Source organism: Lontra canadensis, unplaced genomic scaffold (assembly GCF_010015895.1).
Source record: "Lontra canadensis isolate GAN:19392208 unplaced genomic scaffold, GSC_riverotter_1.0 scaffold231, whole genome shotgun sequence".
In the NCBI taxonomy this organism is placed as follows: Eukaryota; Metazoa; Chordata; class Mammalia; order Carnivora; family Mustelidae; genus Lontra; species Lontra canadensis.
This window is the reverse complement of record NW_022631225.1, coordinates 531,599-551,164: the sequence shown is the minus strand read 5'-3', so window position 1 is coordinate 551,164 and position 19,566 is coordinate 531,599. Positions and strand designations below refer to the sequence as shown.

Genomic DNA, 19,566 nt, shown 5'->3' with positions numbered 1-19,566 from the left:
GCAGAAGAAGAGAAAAAAATTGAAAAAGAAAAAAAAAATAAATTAACTGCAAGGCTAAAGATTCATGGGGAGAAAGCCATGAGTTCTGTGCTTTGCTTTCTCCTCCTCTGGAATTCCGCTGCTCTCCTTGGTATTGAAACTGCACTCCTTGGTAGGTGAACTTGGTCCTGGCTGGGATTTTTGTTGATCTTCTGGGGGAGGGGCCTGTTGTAGTGATTCTCAAGTGTCTTTGCCCCAGGTGGAGTTGCACGGCCCTTACCAGGGGCCGGGCTGAGTAATCCGCTCCGGTTTGCTTTCGGGAGCTTTTGCTCCCTGAGCGCTTTCCGTAGAGCTCCAGAGAAAGGGAATGAAGATGGCGACCTCCCAGTCTCTGGCCTGGAGGAGCCAAGAGTCTGGGGCCCCACTCCTCAGTGCGCCCTCAGAGAACAGCGCCCAATTGCTCCTGTCACCCTGGCCTCCGGCCGCGCTCCGAGCCGACCAAGCCTGTGAGCAGTTCAAGGTAAACCCGAGCTTAGAGCTCACTCCTCGGCTCTGTCTCTGTAGCCGGCTTCCCCGTTCTAATACCTGTAAGCTCCGCGACACTCAGATACCCCCGATCCTTCTGTGACCCTGCGGGACCTGAGGCCATGCTGACCCCGCGTGGGCTTCACCCCGGTTAAGCCTCTGGGGCGATGTCCCTCAGCGGAACAGACTTTTAAAAGTCCTGATTTTGTGCTCCGTTGCTCCTCCGCTTGCCGGGAGCCGGCCCCTCCCCCCACAGTCTATTTTCCCATCGCTTTGGATTCACTTCTCTGCCAGTCCTACCTTTCAGAAAGTGGTTGATTTTCTGTTTCTAGAATTGCTGTTCTTCTTCTCTTCAATCTCCCGTTGGATTTGTAGGTGTTTGCAATCTTTAGATAAGCTATCTAGCTGATCTCCCGCTACCTGAAGTAGTCTCAGCCTGCTACTTCTCCGCCATCTTGACTCCTCCTCCCGGTGGATAATCTTTTTAATGTACTATTGAATCCTATTAACTAGGATCTTTTGAGAATCTTAGCATTCATATTGATTGGGATACTTGTCTGAAATCCTTTTTGGTTTGGTCTTTGTCTGTTTTGGGGATCAGGGTAATGCTGGCTTCATAAAAGCAGTCTGGAAATTTCCCTTCTGCTTCAATTTTTTGAAATCTCTTCAGGAGAATAGGTTTTATTTCTTCTTTGAAAGTTTGGTGGAATTACCCAGAGAATCCGCAGGTCCTGGGCTCTTGTTTTGGGGAGATTTTTGATCAGTGTTTCTATCTTGTCACTAGATATTTGTATATTCAGGTTGTCAATTTCTTCCTGATGTAGTTTTGGAAGATTATAGGCTTCCAGGAATGCATTCATTTCATCTAGGTTGCATAACCTATTGGCATATAACTGTTGACAATAATTTCGGATGATGGTTTCTATTTCCTTGTTGTCAGTTGTGAGCTCTCCTTTTTCATTAATAATTTTATTTATTTGAGTCTTCTCTCTTTTCCTTTGGATTAGATTGGCCAGTGGTTTATTAATCTTATTGATTCTTTCAAAAAACCATTTTCTAGTTTCATTGATGCATTCTAATATATCTCTGGCTTCTATTTCATTGATATCTACTCTAATCTTGATTATTTCCCTTCTTGTGTGTGGCTTAACTTGTTGATTCTCCAGTTCTTTAAGGTGTAAAGACAGCTGGTGTGTTCTAGATTTTTTAGTTTTTTATTTTTTTGTTTTGTTTTGTTTTGGTTTGGTTTTGGTTTTTAAATTTTATTTACTTATTTGTTTATTTATTTTTTCAGTGAGGCTTGGATAGCTATGTACTTTCCCCCTTAGGACCACCTTGGCTGTATCCCTCAGGTTTTGGACCGAAGTGTCTTCATTCTCATTGGTTTCCACCAATTGTTTAAGTTCTTCTTTGATCTCCTGGTTGATCCAAGCATTCTTAAGCAAGGTGGTCTTTAGCTTCCAGGTGTTTGATTTTCTTCCAAATTTTTCTTGTGGATGAGTTCCAGTTTCAAGGCACTGTGGTCTGAGAATATACAGGGAATAATCTCAATCTTTTGGTATTGGTTGAGTCCAGATTTTTGACCCTGTATGTGGTTTATTCTGGAGAAAGTTCTATGTGCTCTTGAGAAGAATGAGTATTTTGTTGTATTAGGGGGGCATGTTCTGTATATATCAATGAGGTCGATCTGGTCCAATGTGTCCTTAAATGCTCTTGTTTTTTTATTGATTTTCTGCTTGGATGATTTGTCCATTACTGAGAGTGGTGTGTTAAGATCTCCTACTATTGGGGCGCCTGGGTGGCTCAGTGGGTTAAAGCCTCTGCCTTCGGCTCAGGTCATGATCCCAGTGTCCTGGGATCGAGCCCCACATCGGGCTCTCTGCTCTGCGGGGAGCCTGCGTCCTCCTCTCTCTCTCTGCCTGCCTCTCTCTGCCTACTTGTGATCTCTGTCTGTCAAATGAATAAATAAAATCTTTAAAAAAAGAAGATCTCCTACTATTAATGTATTCATATCAGTATGACTCTTCATCTTGTTTAACAGTTGTCTTATGTAGTTGGCTGCTCCCATATAATGGGCATAAATATTTAAAATTGTTAGATCTTCTTGGTGGATGGACTCTTTAAGAATGATGTATGAGTATCTTCTGCATCTATGACTACAGTATTTACTTTAAAATTTAATTTATCTGATATGAGAATCGCTACCCCAGCCTTCTTTTGAGGCCCATTGGCACGAAACATGCTTCTCCATCCCTTCACTTTCAGTGGGTGCATCTTTAGGTTCAAAATGGGTCTCTTGTAGACAACATATGGATGGGTCCTGTCGTTTAATCCAATCTACAACCCTGTGCCATCTTATTGGAACATTCAGGCATTCACATTGAATGTGATTATGGAGAGATCCATTTTTATCGGCATCATGTTGCCTGTGAAGTCCTTGTTTCTATAGATTGTCTCCATAAATTTCTGTTCTATGACACTCTCAGGCTCGTTCTTCTTTTATAGAACCCCCCTTAATATTTCTTGTAGTGCCGGCTTGGTGGTCACCTACTCTTTTAAACCTTGCCTGTCTTGGAAGCTCCTTGTCTCTCCATCCATTTTTTGAATGTCAGCCTTACTAGATAAAGTATTCTTGCCTGCATGTTCTGTTCATTTAGTGCCCTTAATATGTCTTTCCAGCCCTTTCTGGCTTGCCAGGTTTCTGTGGACAGGTCTGAAATTATTCTGATGTACCTTCCTCTGTACATAAGGAATTTCTTCCCCCTAGCTGCTTTCAAGAGCTTCTATCTAAAATTATGAGTCCTCAGTTTCACAATCAGGTGTCTCAAGGTCTTCCTAGATTCTATTATCTTGGGGGAAGACCTTTCTCCTCTGGGACATGAACCCAGGTTCCATTCCCCAGAGTGAGAGAATTTTCATGGAGAATTTGCTCAACTGTATCTTCTAGTGTTCTTTCTTTCTCCTCCTCCTCAGGTATTCCAATAATTCTGATGTTGGAACATTTCATGGAGTCATTTATTTGCGTAATTTTGTTTTTGTGCCTTCTAATCCATTTGTTCCAGACTTACCCCTGATCTTTTTCTCTATCAGTTTGTCCTCTAGATCACTAGTTCTATCTTCTGCCTCAGTTATCCTAGCTGTTTGAGAATTTAGATTACATTGGAACTCATTGAGAGCATTGTTAACATCATCCCTGGTGGCTTTTATGTCTGCCCTAATCTATTCCATTTTGTTATTAATGGTTTTCTCCAACCTAGTCATTGCCTGGGTAATTGTTAGACTGAATTCCATTTCCAACATACTGTTTATCCATATCCAGTAGCTCTGATGGAGAGGGCATAGTCTCTGAATTTTTCCTCTGATGGGCATTCCTCTTCCTATTCGTTTTGGTGACAGATGGCTGAGGGGATGTGTAGCTGAATGTATCAACCGTGATCCAGGAAGGTGCATCCTGGAATGCTTCTGAGCAATCAGTAGTCCCCACCAAAAAGAAAGAAAAAAGAAAAAAAGAGAGAGAGAGATAGGGGAAAAAATGAAAGAAAAAAAAGAGAAGATCCAGCCAGAATGGGCCCCAAAGGTAAGATTTATAAGGTATACAAACAAAAATGGACAAAAAGACCGACAAATGTAAAGGATAAGAAAAAAAGAACCCAGCCAAAATGAACCCCAAATATAAGATTTATATAATACCAGAACAGAAACAAATACACAGAAACACTAACAGAAGAAAGATATGCGAGGGTGGTTATAAATCCTCGGTGTGTGCCAGGAAGGTTATTTTGATTCTTCCTGGATGTATCTTGATATCTTTGTTAATGGACTCAACTTTCCTGAGGTGATACGGGATTAAAACTGGTTTATATATAGGGGTTGTATTGATTGGGGAAAGAGGATTACGTTGAAGCTTATCTCTATATGAAGATTTTTAAGAAACAAAAAAAGCAAAAGTAAAACACACATATATGTATCAAAAAAAGTTCAACTTAAAAAGTTATTATGGAATTTATTGTATTCAACATCTCGTTGTGATGTTAAATAGATCAAAAAATTTTTTAAAATTTAAAAAGAATGAGAACAGTGGCAACAAGTTAAAATAAAGGTTGTATCTATGAAGTATACAGGTTTGGGAGCAATACTGGCAGCTTAATATCTTCTTTTCCCCTCATATTGGTTTTTTTTTTAATTTTTTAAATTTATTTTCAGCATAACAGTATTCATTGTTTTTGCACCACACGCAGTGCTCCATGCAATCCATGCCCTCTCCAATACCCACCACCTGGTTCCCCCAACCTCCCAAACCCCACCCCTTCAAAACCCTCAGATTATTTTTCAGAGTCTATAGTCTCTCATGGTTCACCTCCCCTTCCAATTTCCCCCAACTCCCTTCTCCTCTCCGTCTCCCCCTTGTCCTCCATGCTATTTGTTATGCTCCACAAATCATATTGGGTTTTTACAGTGTTGTGTCCTCTCCTTTTGGTGGGGGTGGGGAGATTTCTGGAGGAGGGGCCTTCTGTGTTGTTTTTCAGGCTGTCTTGCTTGGGTTGAGTCCTTCTGCACCCTATCATGGGGCTGCACTCTGAGGATAACTGTTTTTCAGGCTTTTGTTCTCTGGAGGTTTTTTCCCCCCTCTGGCAGCTTTTGGCCATTCTTCAGAGGTTTAGGGGAAAGCAAACTGCACCCAGACCTCTGTTTCAGAGAGAAGCCTCAGTCTGTTCCCATCTGGGTTGTCCAGAGCACACAGACTCCCCCTTTGCCAACTCCCACCAGCAGAGCTCGTTCTCAGCCACCTTCTCAGGGGTCGCAGGAGCTCCAGCATGTCTCTACACCCTGGTGCTAATAAAACTATATTGATCCAAGTAGCTTGTTGCCAGTGGCTGCCTTTGCCGGGCTGCTGTCTGGGCAGGTACAGACCACCCTACAGATCCCAACCAGAGACAGCAAGCTGAAATTTTCATGTAAGCCCAGGTTGTGAGTGTTCAGACTCTATGCCAGTCCTAGCACCCTCCAGCTAACACCTGCACGGATCTTTCTCTGGAGAGGGTGCAGAGCACGGCTCAGGCCCCTGTTGCGCAGCACCTGCGTAGAGTGCAAAAGGCTGTGGTTCTAAAGAGTGAAGGATGGCATCCACCTAGACTCTTTCACGTGGGCACTAGTGGCTCAGGAACCATGGCCTGGATTATTCACTGCACTCTCTCTGGCATGGCACAAGCAGTGTCCGTCTTGGATCCCTGAGCTTAAGCCCATGCCCCTGACTGTTCAACTCTACCAGTTGCCCCTTAAGATCATTTGCTCTTTTTGAGTGCTTTTAACCAGTCTCCAAGTTAATGCTGTTCCCCAGTCACAGGACACTCTTGTATTGGGGTATTACTTTCCAATGAGTCCCTTCTGGTAGCTCCCTCCCCCTTCTGTTTATCTTCTGCAGTCCGATATATCCACTCTGCTTTACCTGTCCACTGGTGTCTTCTGCCCCCATAGAGATCTAGAAGTGTATAATCGTACATCTCAGACTGATTCATGGGTGTTCAGAGTGTTCTGATAGATAATCAGCTCACTTTAGGAGACCAGTAGAAACAGTATCTCCTATTTCTCCACCATCTTCTTCCCCTCTTTTAATTGAATTTAAATTAAAAAAATAAAATGAAACTTTCACTCTCAAAAAAAAAAGAACAACAAGAACAACAAAGAATAAAAAAAATACAACATCAGATGGTTTTCTCTGTGGAAGCTAAATATTTAAAGAAAAATTAAGGTTAATACATCACAATCTCTTCCAAAAAACTGATGAGAAAGAAATATGCCCCAATTCATTGTATGACACTTGCATTACTCCAACACCAAAGCCAGGCAAGGACCACACAAGAAGGGAAAGTTCAGGTTACTATCTCCCATGAACATACCTGCAAAAATGTTGGCATACTGAACGCAAATGCACACTGAAATGACCATACGTGATAACCTAGTGTGTATCATCCCTCAGATGCGAGGTTTCTTCAACATACACAGATCAATAAATGGGACAAACTGCTTCAACATAGTGAAGGATTGAATCTACATCATCCTCTCCATCGATGCCTAAAACCTTTTAAAAAAATCAACATAGGTTTATCAGTTAAAAATCTCAATGACTGAAGAACAGACGGAAATTACTTCTATATAATCATGGTCATATATGAAAAGCCTAATACACCTGACACCATATTCAACAATGAAAACATGAAGCCTTTCCTGTCACTGAGAAACCAGACAAGGATGCTCATTCTTACCATAAGGATTCAACATGGTATCATGAAGGAGAAAATGTGTGATCACAGTATTTCATCTGGCCCCTGGGCTATTGTGAATGAAAGTCACTTGAGAATATGCCAGTGGACAGACAGACTCAGCCTCCTTTGCCTACTAAAACAAATAAATAAATCTGTGGAAGATTCCCTTCTCTGTACCAGGAGGGGAGAGCCATCCTCAGCAAAAGAATAGGGAACTTAGGACCCAGAACACTGTGCAAACAAATTCTGTTAGGTCTTCACTAATTTACTAACCCAAACCCATATCTTTGCATCAGGTCTTCAAAAATCTAATTCTGGGTTGTCTAAGTTGCACAAGTGCTGCCCACTTTGGTCATTCTCTAGGTGGCATATTTTTTGGGAGCTCATGCACATGCAAACTGAAATTCATTTTCCCCTTAGACCTGGCCTATGTCCATTGAGTTATTAGACCAAAAGCCCAGAAGAAAAGAAGGGAAAACTTTCTGGCCCTACCTGGAAAACCTTCGCAAAAGGATTGGCAATAATAAAATAAAAGATACTAAAGTCAATAGACGAGAAGAAAAAAATATTTGTTTCCATATGACATGGTCTTATACACAGTCAAACCCCACAAACTCCATTTAAAAAGATCTTAGAAATACTTAATGATTTCAAAGAAACTTCAGGGTACAAAATCAACATACAAAATAAAGCAATGCTTCCACGGTAACAAGGAATTATTTAAAAAAGAAATTAACAAAATAATTTCATTTACACGGGTACCATAAATAAAATAATTGGGGCCAAACTTCATTAAAGGGGTAAAATAATGTATATTTAAAATGACCTACATTAATGAAAGACTTTTAAAAATGCACACAGAAATGATAAGACAACTCTGTGGCAAAAACTGACAAGGTAAGAAACAGTAAATGTTGGAGAAGTTATGGAGAAAGGGGAGCCCTCTTACACTGTAGGTGGGAATGTACTTTGGTGAAGCCACATTGGGAATCAGTGTGGAGTTTCCTCAAAATATTAAAAATAGTGCTACGCTTCATGGTGAATAAAATAAAACAAGCATAGCACAATAAAAATATTAAAAATAGAAATAAATAAAAAACATTTTGTAGCAACATGGACGGGACTGGAAGAGATTATGCTGAGTGAAATAAGTCAAGCAGAGAGAGTCAATTATCATATGGTTTCACTTATTTGTGGAGCATAACAAATAAAATGGAGGACAAGGGTAGTTAGAGAGGAGAAAGGAGTTGGGGGAAATTGGAAGGGGAGGTGAACCATGAGAGACTATGAACTCTGAAAAACAATCTGAGGGGTTTGAAGCGGTGGGGGGGTGGGAGGTTGGGGGAACCTGGTGGTGGGTATTAGAGAGGGCATAGATTGCATGGAGCACTGGCTGTGGTGCAAAAACAAGGAATACTGTTATGCTGAAAATTAAAAAATAAATAAATAAATAAATAAATACATAAATATAAAAAAAAATAGAGCTACCCTATGACTTAGCAATTGCACTACTGGGTATTTACCCCCGAAGATACAGATGTAGTGAAAAGAAAGGCCATTTATACACTAATGTTAATAGCAGCATTGTTCACAATAGCCAAAATGTGGAAAGAGCCAAGATGCCCTTCAACAGATGAATGGATAAAGAAGATGTGGTCCTTATATACAATGGAATATTACTCAGCCATCAGAAAGGATGAATACTGAGTTTTTTATTCAACATGGATGGGACTGGAGGAGATTATGCTGCGTGAAATAAGTCAAACATAGAAAGCCAACTGTCATACAATTTCACTTATTTGTGCAACATAAGGAATAGTGCGGAGGACATTAGCAGAAGGAAGGGGTGAAGGGGAGAAATCAAAGTGGCAGATGAACCATAAGAGACTATGGACTCCAGGAAATGAACTGAGGGTTTTATAAGGGAGGAGGATAGGGGGATGGATAAGCCTGGTGATGGGTATTAAGGAAGGCAGAGGTTGTAAAGAGCACTGGGTGTTATATGCAAACAATGAATCATGGAACACTACATCAAAAACTAATGTTGTGCTGTATGTTGAGTAACATAACACAATAATTTTTAAAATTCTGTAATACAAAAAAGAAGAAAAGACAATTCTGTTCATACATTAAAAACTACATACTGACACAGTGCCATCTAAACAGAGTAATCTACAAACAATGGAATCTTTGTTTCTAACTTGTAAAGAATTGAACCTACATCTGGAGCTAACTATATACTCAGAGGACACACAAATAGGGTCTTACCTCCACTGAATAAAACAGCCCAGACCGGACCATGCAGCTGGGAGAGGAGCCCCAGCCCTGGGATTTCCGGTTGTTCATATTCGCTGATCAGGACAGAACACAGAGAACTCATGATAGAGTTTGTGCTTGGCTGGGTTTCCCTTGTTGCTCTTTTAAAAGGTAATTTGTGGAGAACAAGAGACACTGAATATGTGAGTGGATATGAGTGAGAGAAACCATGGGTGTGTGATGGATTCCTGACTGGGATGTCTTATGTCTGCAGGTGTTCTGTGTGAGGTGCAGCTGGTGGAGTCTGGGGGAGACCTGAAGAAGCCTGGGGGGGGGACTCTGAGACTCTCCTGTGCAGCCTCTAGATTCACCTTTAGCAGCTAGTACATGAGCTGGGTCCGCCAGGCTCCAGGGAAGGGGCTGCAGTGGATTGCATATATTAGCAGTGGTGGAAGTAGCACAAGCTATGCAGATTCTGTGAAGGGCCGATTCACCATCTCCAGAGACAATGGCAAGAACACGCTGTATCTGCAGATGAGCAGCCTGAGACCTGAGAACACGGTCATGTATTACTGTCAGAGAGACACAGTGAGGGGCACTCAGTGTGAGCCTAGACACAAACCTCAAATTACAAGGGTATTAGACCAGTAGAGGGTGCACACTATTCACCAATCATTTTTTTAATCCCCAGGAGACATTGCAGATGGAGTCTGTGTCATATTTCCTGTCAGGGTCTGGGGTTTCCTCTCCCTAGAGCAGTTTCCCCAAGGGAGCCTCCTTGACATTATTCTGTGCTTACCTATTCACTCTCTGACTTAGAAACTTAGTTGTAACAGGAAGAAAAATATACTAACATGCAAAAAAAAAAAAAAAAAAGAGTAACATTAGTTTCCTCTTGTCCTTAAAAACCAATTAATTACAAATATCCTGATGCAGGTCAACAAAACCTTTATAAGAATCTCAGTGGCACTCAACTGTGGATCGCAAGAACCTCCAGCAGAGCCAGAAGATCACACACACACACACACACACACACACACACACACACACACACACAGAGAAACGTATAAAACCTCCACTGAAAAAATAAAATTAAACTTAAGAAAAGAGTAGGAAACCTCTATCACCATCCTGTAATTTCTCTGCAGCAAAGGTGGTCCTAAGACAGAAATACATAGTGCACAGAAGTACCTCAAGAAGCAAGAAAAATCTCAAATAAACAACCTAACATTACACCTAAAGGTGCTAGAGGAAAAGCAATAGCTGAATCCTAAATATAGCAGAAGGAAGGAAAAAGCAAGATAAGATCACAAAAAGATTATATAGAAATTAAGAAACACAGAACAGTTCAAAAAACCAGGGTCTGAATATTTTTTTTTCTAAATCAATTAGCCAAGATATAGTACATCATTGACTTTTGATATAATATTCAATGCTCCTTCTGTTTGAAATAAAACCCTGTGCTCCTACTGGCTATTTACCCCAAAGATACATATGTACCCCAATGTTTATAGCAGCAATGGCCATAGTTGCCAAACTGTGGAAAGAACCAAGATGCCCTTCAGTGGACGAATGGATAAGGAATATGTGGTCCATACACACTATGGAGTATTACACCTCCATCAGGAAGGATGAATACCCAACTTTTGTATCAAGGTGGACGGGACTGGAGGAGATTATGCTGAGTGAAGTAAGTCAGACAGAGAGAGTCAATTATCATATGGTTTCACTTACTTATGGAGCGTAAGGAGTAACATGGAGGACATGAGGAGATGGAGAGAAGGGAGTTGAGGGAAATTGGAGGAGGACACGAACCATGAGAGACTTTGGACACTGAGAAACAAAATGAGGGTTTTGGAGGGGTGGGAGGTGGGAAGTTGGGCCAGCCTGGTGGTGGGTATTGTGGAGCGCATGTCATGCATGGAGCACTGGGTGTGGTGCATAAACAATGAATTCTAGTACACTGAAAAGTAATTAAAAAAAAAAAAAGATTGTTGCAGGGCACCTGGGTGGCTCAGTGAGTTAAGCCTCTGCCCTCGTCTCAGGTCATGGTCTCAGGGTCCTGGGATCGAGCCCCACATCAGACTCTGTGCTCAGTGGGAGACTTCTTCCCCCCTCCCCCTCTCTGCCTGCTTTTATGCCTACTTGTGATCTCTGTCAAATAAATAAATAAAATCTTTTAAAAAAAAAGAAAAAGGAAAGACTGTTGCCTTGAACAACTCTTCAGTCCCGTTTTTATTAGGTATGAACAGTAATAAATAGAAGAGCCAAAGAAGACCAAACATTAATCATATGTCTTCCAGATAAACAAGAAGGAATGCAAAATATGTCTGATCAAGCAGTATAAAGTTTAGAGTTGAACAAGGACATTCAAAGGACTTATCTAATTAGCCGCAGGTGTTGGGGGGGATGGGAGATAACGGAAAAATGAAGCAGGCAGCCTTCTGCCCTGAGCAGGCCAGGCATTCCCAGCTGCTTGGCTTCCATGAAGCAGGTGGCATTCTTCCCTGAGCGGGGCAGGCATCCCCAGCTACTGGGCTTCAAGGCTTTATATCGTCCTCTCCCCCAGAGGTCTGTTGCCAGTATATGTTTTTCTTAAGGCTGTATCTAAACATGCTTGGTTACTCGTATAATTTTTCATGGGTTATACTTTAAGTAATACATTGATCTGAGGTAGAGTTACATTTCCCCCTGGTCCTGCAGCTGGAAGAGGAACCCCAGCCCTGGGATTCCCAGGTGTTGCATTCTATGACCAGGACAGAACACAGACAACTCACAATGGAGTTTGTGCTTGACTGGGTTTTCCTTGTTGCTCTTTTAGAAGGTAATTCATGGTGAACAAGAGATGTTGAGGATGTGAGTGGATATGATTGAAAGAAACCATGGCTGTGTGACAGTTTCCTAACCAGAATGTCTTGTGTCTGCAGGTGTCAGTGTGAGGTGTAGCTGGTGGATTCTGGGGGAGACCTGGTGAAGCCTGGGGGTCCCTGAGACTCTCCAGCATAGCCTGTGAGTGCATCTTCAGTAGTAATGGCATGAGCTGGGTCTACCAGGCTCCAGGTAAGGGGCAGTGGGTTGCATGTATTAATGCTGATGGACATAGCACAAGGTTTGTGGGCTCTATGAAGGGCCAATTCACCATCTGCAAAGACCATGGCAAGAACGTGCTGTATCTGCAGGTGAACAGCTTGAGAGTCAAGGACAGGACCGTTTATTAATTTGTAAATTAAATTTGTAAATATATCAGAACACACTGAACACCCATGAAATCAACCTGAGATGTAAGATTATACACTTCTGGATTTCTGTGGGGGAAGAAGATATCAGTGGAGAGGTAAAGTGGAGTGGGAACGCTGGACAGATATTGGAAGATAAATAGAAGGGAGAGAGAGCCACAAGGAGTGACCAGTTTGGCAAGTAATACCCCAATATGAAAGTGTCCAGTGATTGGGGACCAGCATCACCATGGAGTCTGGTTAAAAGCACTGAAAAAGAGTAAAAAATCTTAAGGGGCAACTGGTGGAATTGGGCGGTCATGGGCATGGGGCTAAGTCCATGGTCCCAGGATGGTGACCATCCATGCCAGAGAGAGTCTGGCAGGGCCCCTAGTCCATGGTCCTTGAGCAGGTGGCTTTCCACTACTTGCATCACCACTTGGGCTGAATGCAGTCCCACCGGCACCTGAGAGAGCCCAGCGTGAACTCAAGACAGGATCCCATGGCCCACAGCTATCCTCTGCCCTAATACTTCCATGATCTGTGCGACTGTGGTGTCTGAGCGCACCCAGCCCACCTCTGACAGAACACGGTGTGAACTCCTTTCGGGGTCCCTTGGTCTGCAGCCTTCTGCTACCCATGCGGCTGCAGGGTATGTGCCCACCTGGTGTGGGTCTGGACTCGGACAGCAGTCTTGGCAAAGGCAGCCACTAAAACTGGGCTCTCCAGACCAGTATCACTTGTGGATTTAGTGGCAGGGGGGTACAGAAACAAATAAGGCCCTCAGGTCACTACTGGGATGGTGGCTGGTGGTGCACACAGCCTGTGGGAGATTGCACCATTCATCAGTGTTTGCAGAGCAGGAGTCTTGTGTGTTGTGGACCACCCAGAGAGGAACAGTGTGATGCTTCTCTCTGAGGTGGAGGTCTGAGCGCACAGAGATTCTTTGCTCAGACCCTCTGAAAAAATGCAGAAAGCTGCCAAAGAACAAAAACCTCCAGATAACAAAAACCTGAAAAACGGGTTTCCACAGAGCCAAGCTCCTTGATAGATCGGTCGAAAAGTGACTCATCCCAAGAAAATTTGACTGCAAAAAACGTGGCAGTTTCCTCTACCAGAAGAGAAGCCAAAAGAACAAGAGGACAACCACCAGAGGGACTCCATAAAATTTTAAAACCCCAATATCAGGGGAAGACAACATACTAAGTTCCTGGTATTACCCCCAAACCTGTATATTTCGTAGATACAACTTTTCATTAATTCATTATTTCCTTAATTCATTCTCATGATTCTTTTTCTTTTATTTTTAACCTAATTACTATTACAACTAGAGGATTAATATAACATATTCCATAATAACTTTTTCTTTGGTTCTATTTTATTTTTTTCAGTGTTCCAAGATTCATTGTTTATGTGCCACACCCAGTGCTCCATGCAATACATGTCCTCCTTAATACCCACCACCAGGTTCACCCATCCCTTCACCCCCTCCACTCCAAAACCCTCAGTTTGTTTCTCAGAGTCCACAGTCTCTCCTGGTTCGTTTCTCTCTCCAATTTACCTCAATTCACTTTTCTTTGCCTTATCCTAATGTGATCCATGTTATTCCTTATGCTTCACAAGGAAGTAAACCATATAATAATTGACTCTCTGCTTGGCTTATTACACTCAGAAAAACCTCCTCCAGTCCTGTCCTGGTTGATACAAAAGTTGGGTGTTCATCCTTTGTGATAGAGGTGTAATATTCCATTGTCTATATCTTATTTATTTATTTATTTATTTATTTATTTATTTATTTATTTTTAAATTCCTTTACAGTGCTCCAGAATTCATTGTTTAGGCACCACACCCAGTGCTCCATGCAATACGTGCCCTCCATAATACACACCACCAGGTTCACCCAACCGCCCACCTCCCTCCCCTCCAAAACCCTCAGTCTGTTTCCCAGAGTCCACAGTCTCTCATGGTTCATCTCCCCCATAAATTTCCCCCAACTCCCTTCTCCTCTCCATCTCCCCATGTCCTTCGTGTTATTTCTTATGCTCCACAAATAAGCGAAACCATATGATAATTGACTCTCTCTGCTTGACTTATTTCACTCAGCATAATTTCTTTCAGTCCCATCCATGTTGATACAAAAGTTGGGTATTCATCCTTTCTGATGGAGACATAATACTTCATAGTATATTGGACCACATCTTTATCCATTCGTCCACTGAGGGGCATCTTGATTCTTTCCACAGTTTGGTGACCATGGCCATTGTTGCTACATTGGGGTACAGATGAACATTGGGGTACAGATGGCCCTTGCCTTCATTACATCTGTGTATTTGGGGTAAATACCCAGTAGTGCAATTGCAGGGTCATAAGGAAACTCTGTTTTTAATTTCTTAAGGAATCTCCACACTGTTTTCCAAAGTGGCTGCACCAACTTGCATTCCCACCAACAGTCCAAGAGGGTTCCCCTTTCTCCACATCCTTTCCAAGACACAGTTTTCTACTGTCTTGTTAATTTGGACATTCTAAATGGTGTAAGTTGGTTTCTCAATGTGATTTTTATTTGAATCTCCATTATGGCTAATGATGATGAACATTTATTCATGTGTCTATTAGCCATTTGTATGTTTTCTTTGGAGAACTGTCTGTTCAGGTCTTCTGCCCATTTTTTGACATGATTATGTGTTTTTTGTGTGTTGAGTTTGAGGGGTTCTTTCTAGATCTTGGATATCAGCCCTTTTTCTGTACTGTCATTTGTGAATACTTGTCCCATTCTGTGGGTTGCCTCTTTGTTTTCTTGACTGCTTCCTTTGCTGTGCACTACACAAAGATAAACTCAAAATGGATAAAAGAACTCAACATGAGGCAGGAATCCATCAGATTCCTAGAGGAGAACATAGGCAGTAATCTCTTCAACATTAGCCACAACAACTTCTTACAAGATATGTCTCCAAAGTCAAAGGAAACAAAAGCGAAAGTGAACTTTTGGGACTTCATCAAGATCAAATCTTCTGCACATCATTAGTTTTTGATGTAATGTTTCAAGGTTCATTGTTTGTGTATAACACCCAGTGCTCCAAGCAATACCTGCCCTCCTTAATACCCGTCCCAGAGTAACCCATAACCCCGCCACCCTCCTCTCTAAAGCCCTCACTTTATTTCTCACTGTCCATAGTCTCTCTTGGTTCATCTCTCCCTCTGATTCCCACCCCTTTATTTTTCTCTTCCTTCTGATATCCTACATGCCATTCCTTATCTTCCATGAATAAATAAAACCTTATGATAATTGACTTTTTTCTCTTAACTTATTTAGCATAATTACCTCCAGTCCCATCCATGTTGATACAAAAGTTGGGTATTCATGTTTTTTGATGGCTGAGTAATGTTCTGTTGTATATGTAAACTGCACCTTCTTTATCCATTCCTCTGTTGAAGGGCATCTCCCGCAGTTTGGCTATTATGGACATTCCTGCTATGAACATTGGGATTCACGTGACCCTTCTTTTCACTACATGTGTACCTTTTGGGTAAATACCCAGTAGTGCAATTGCTGGGTCAGAAGATAGTTCTTTTTTTTTTAAGATTTTATTTATTTATTTGACATACAGAGATCACAGTAGGCAGAGAGACAGGCAGAGAGAGAGGAAGGGAAGCAGGCTCTCCGCTGAGCAGAGAGCCCGATGCAGGGCTTGATCCCAGGGCCCTGGGATCATGACCTGAGCCGAAGGCAGAGGCTTTAACCCACTGAGCCACCCAGGCGCCCCCAGAAGATAGTTTTATTTTAAACTTTTTTTAGAGACCTCCACACTGTTTTCCAATATGGCTGTATCAGCATCTATTCCCACCAAAAGTGTGAAAGGGTTCTCCTCTCTCCACAACCTCTCCAACATTTGTTGTTCCTTGCCTTATCATTTTATTTTGAATTTTATTTTATTTTTTCAGTGTTCCAAGATTCATTGTTTATGCATTGTCACTTTTTGCCATTCTTATTGGTGTAAGGTGGTATCTCAATGTGGTTTTGATGTGAATTTCCCCAATAGTTAATGATGAACACTTTTTCATGTGCCTGTTGACTATTCATATGTCTCCTTTGGAGAAGTGTCTGTTCATGTCTTCTGTCCATTTTTTGACATGATTATCTGTTTTGTGTGTGTTCAGTTTGATAAGTTCTTTCTAGATCTTGGATAGCAGCCCTTTGTCTGTACTGTTGTTTGAGAATATCTTCTCCCAAAGTGGGTTGCCTCTGTTTTGTTGACTATTTCCTTTGCTGTGCAGAAGCTTTTGGTCTTGAGGAAGTCCCAAAAGTTCATTGTGGTTTTTGTTTCCTTTGTCTTTGGAGACACGTATTGAAAGCCATTGCTGTGGCTGATGTCGAAGAGGCTACTGCCTATGTTCTCCTCTAGGATTTTGGTAGATTCCTGTTTCAAGTTGAGGTCTTTTATCCATTTCGATTTTATCTTTGTGTATGGTATAAGAGAATTGTCGAATTTAATTCTTCTATGCCTAGCTGTCCAAATTTCCCAGCCACCATTTATTGAAGAGACTGTCTTTCTTCCAATGTATATTTTTTTCTGCTTTGTCGAAGATTATTTGACCATAAAGATGAGGATCCATATCTGGGCTCTATTCTGTTCCACTGGTCTATGTTTCTGTTTCTGTGCAGTGCCATGATATCCTGGTCATCACAGCTTTGTACTGAAGCTTGAAATCATGCAATATGATGTCCCCAGCTTTGTTTTTCTTTTTCAACATTTCCTTGGCAATTCGGGGTCCTTTCTGGTTCCATACAAATTTTAGAACGATTTGTTCCAACACTTTGAAAAATGCTGTGGAATTATGATCGGGGTGTCATTGAACATGTAGATTGCTCTGGGCAGTATGGACATTTTAACAATGTTTATTCTTCTTATCCATGTGCACAAAATTCTTTTACATAATTTTGTGTCTTCTTCAATTTTTTTCATGAGCATTCTGTAGTTGCTTAACTACAGATCCTTTACCTCTTTGGTTAGCTTTATTCCCAAGTATTTAATGGTTCTTAATACTATAGTAAATGGAATTGATTCTCTAATTTCCCTTTCTACAGTTTCACTGTTAGTGTATAAGAAAGCATCTGATTTCTGTACATTGATTTTGTTTCCTACCACATTACTGAATTGCTTTATGTGTTCTAGTAATTTGGGGCTGGAGTCTTTCTCATTTTCCACATAAAGTATCGTGTCTTCCGTGAAGAGAGAGAGTTTGATTTCTTCTTTGTTGATTTGAATACCTTTATTTCTTTTTGTTGTCATATTGCTGTTGCTAGGACTTCTAATACTATGTTGAACAACAATGGCGAGTGTGGGCATCCTTGTCATGTTCCTGATCTGAAAGGGAAGGCTGTCAGGTTACCCCACTGAGAATGGTATTTGCTGTGCGTTTTCCATAGATAGATTTCATGAAGTTGAGGAATGTTCCCTTTATCCATATAATTTGAAGAGTTTGAATTGGGAAATGATGCTGTATTTTGTCAAATTCTTTTTTCTGCTCAATTGATAGAACCATGTGGTTCTTGACTCTTCTCTTATTGATTTATTCTATCACATTAATTGATTTGCGAATGTTGAACCATCCTTGCAACCCAGGGATGAATCCTACCTGTAAATGTCCCTCAGAACAATGTATTACTTAAAATATAACCCATGAGAAATTATACTTGTTACGAGCACCATTTATTGAAAAGATTGTCTTTCTCCACTGAATGTTTTTTCCTGCTTTGCTGAAGATTATTTGATCATATATGCAGACTGAAAATGAAGGGATGGAGAAGCATGTTCCATGCAATGGGACTCAAAACAAGGCTGGGGTAGTGATTCTCATATCAGATAAATTAGATTTTAAACTAAAGGCTGTAGTCAGAAATAAAGAAGTGTACTACATCATTCTTAAATGGCCTATCCACCAAGAAGATCAACAATTATAAATACTTATGGTCCCAATACGGGAGCAGGCAACTACATAAGACAACTGTTAACCAAGATAAAGAGTCATATTGATATGAATACATTAATAGTAGGGCATCTAATCTCAGTAATAGACAGATCATCCAAGAAGAAAATCAGTAAGATACAAGTGCATTGAATGACCCATTGGACCAGATCGACCTGATACATATATACAGAACTTTCCACCCTAAAACAACAGAATACTCATTCTTCTCATGTGTACATGGAACTTTCTCCAGAATACACCACATACTGTGTCACATATCGGGGCTCTACCAATACCAAAATACTGAGAATATTCCCTGCATGTTCTCAGACCACAGTTACTTGAAACTGGAGCTCAACCACAAGAAAAAGGTTTTTTTTTTATTGAAAAATAAAATAAGATGAGGGTAGAATTAAAACATATAAGTTGAGGATTTGTCATAATGAATACTTCTTAAATAAAATAGAGATCACAAATAAATAAAATATATATAAATGAAAAAAGTAAAAATAGAAAAAATAAGTATGTGTATTTATAAAAATTAAACCTAAAAATATATAAGGAGAAAGTAATACATAAAGTAAAGAAAGATGAATCAGAAAATAAATAAAAAATTATAAAAAACCTTAAGAATCAAAAGGATGAAAGCTAAGCCCACTTCTCCAGGAACTGGAAGTGTGCCACATTTTATGATCATTAAACTTGATGAGATGGAATTGTCCTGTGGATCTTCTGGGACAGGTGCCTGTTATGATTATTCTCAGGGGTTTTGGCCTCATGGAAATGCACATCTGGGAGCAGGGGACAGGGCTTGGTCTAAGCAGGTCTGCCCTCCACTAGGTGCCACTGTTTTGCTTCCTGATGGCACTGATGGGTAGGTTGAATATGGCATCTCCTCTCTAGGCAGGGGTTGAAATTTTACATATACCCCACTCTTCAGTGAACCCTCACAGAACAACAATCAACCCTTTTCTCTCCAATGTTTCCATCTGAAACCCATGTTCACCCTACCTGTGTCTCAGCTGTTGCATCTCAGGCACATGATTGAGTTTCAAAACTTTAAAATTAGGGACTCCTATGATGCAGACCCATGCTATTCCTCCAGGGGAGAGTCTCATACCTTTTGCCATTTGCCCACAGGTCTCAGAGAAGAGGTCACATGACCAGATTGTGGTTCACTGTTTATGGCAAATCAGAGCAGAAACTTGCACTTAGACTCACTGTTGAACTGGGTTCCAGGCTCTGCCTAGCATCTGTGCATCACAATGGTACCACACATCCTTCTTGTGCCTCAGCAGACCTCAGACCCTGGAATTCTGCCCCACTTTGCTACTTCAGCACCTTTATGCCAGCCATATGCA

The 19,566-nt window shown here is 41.2% G+C and overlaps 1 pseudogene; it reads left to right on the top strand.

Moving 5' to 3' along the window:
- The first annotated feature begins 11,788 nt into the window (after positions 1 to 11,788).
- Positions 11,789 to 19,566, top strand: part of LOC116862297 — a 35,399-nt pseudogene continuing 27,621 nt past the window's right edge.